The sequence below is a fragment of the Crocuta crocuta genome, unplaced genomic scaffold (assembly GCF_008692635.1).
Source record: "Crocuta crocuta isolate KB4526 unplaced genomic scaffold, BGI_CrCroc_1.0 scaffold978, whole genome shotgun sequence".
NCBI classification, from domain to species: Eukaryota; Metazoa; Chordata; class Mammalia; order Carnivora; family Hyaenidae; genus Crocuta; species Crocuta crocuta.
Window position 1 is genome coordinate 576165 of NW_027530876.1, and position 1257 is coordinate 577421.

The 1257-nt window shown below is 63.1% G+C and overlaps 1 protein-coding gene across 1 annotated transcript in view; it reads right to left on the reverse strand.

The window, feature by feature from the left end:
- Window positions 1-1257, reverse strand: part of NAA10 (N-alpha-acetyltransferase 10, NatA catalytic subunit) — a 136594-nt gene that overhangs the window by 107602 nt on the left and 27735 nt on the right. The window lies entirely within an intron of this gene.

Genomic DNA, 1257 nt, shown 5'->3' on the forward strand with positions numbered 1-1257 from the left:
ACCCCGAGGGTATTTGAGGAGACCGGGCCCCAGCCCAAGGGGCTGGGGACGAGAAAAGACAGGATGGACATGCTGGGTGTGGTTACTGGGGAGAAGGCGAGGGTGTTCTCGCTCTGAGGAGGCATGGCAGACGCATTCAGATGCAGGCTGTCAGCATTCTGCAACCTGTCTCCCAAGGGTGCAGCACAAAACATAAGTATTATGTGTGTAGTGCATGGGGGGTGTGTGTGTGTGTGTGTGTGTGCGCGCGTGCGCACGTGAGAGTGTGAGAGAGAGATCGTGCTGAATGTACAGCACGTGTGCACGAGTATGTGCAGTGTGCAGGGGTGCAGTGTGCAGGGGGCGGGGCGGGGGGGACGCATGCCTGCGCTGGCCCCCACCCCCACCCCGGGCTCCCTGGCCGGGAAGAGGAGGCCTCAGGCTCGGCTGGCCGGACTTGGGCCTGGCCCGTGTGGAGCTGTTGTGGCCGTGAGCCCCGCAGGTCATCAGAGGAGGCAGACAAACAGGAAAACAGGGCCGACGGGCCCGCGGCCTGGTCCTGGGGGGCCCGCAGGCCGTTGCCTCGGGCAGGGGCTGTGCAGGCGTTGGCTGAGCCAGGCCAGGGGCCTGGCACAGGAGGGAAAGGCTGGCGGGAAGGCAGGAGGGGNCAGCCCGAAGCCCCTGGCCGGGAAGCCCCCCCTCAGGCCCTCCACACAGTGTGTTTCTCTGCATCTGTGTCAAGTGTGTGTGCCTTTGTGGGCATACAGCTGTTGCACGCATATGCGTGTGTCTGTGTCTGTGTGTGTGCGAGAGAGAGAGACAGAGAGAGAGACAGACAGAGACCTGAAGCCTCCTCCTCCGAGGACAGGTAGCTGCAGGTGGGGGAGGAGGGGAAGGGGGGGTCCCTGGCCCCCACAGGACCCTGGGGAGGAAGCTGGCTCTCACAGGGGCACGTTAAGCCCTGGCTCGAACCGTCCCACACCCTCCTTTCCTGTCCCTCATCTCCTGCAGCCCTAATTGAGGAGGGGCGGGCCCTTCGTAGGCCTGGGAGGAGCCAACACTCTATGAAGTGGGGAGTACGCCAGCTCTCACCCCTTCCTCGCCCTGGCCCAAGAGGGTCAGAAGGAGCTTGCCTTGGGAAAGGGGTCAAGCTGTGCCACGCAAAAGCTGTGTGATCTTCAGTCAGCCCCACCCATCTCTGGCCTCAGTTTCCCCACTTATGAAATGGAGCTGAGCAAACTGATCTCCCAGAGCCCCGCCAGACCCCAGCTTCTAGTA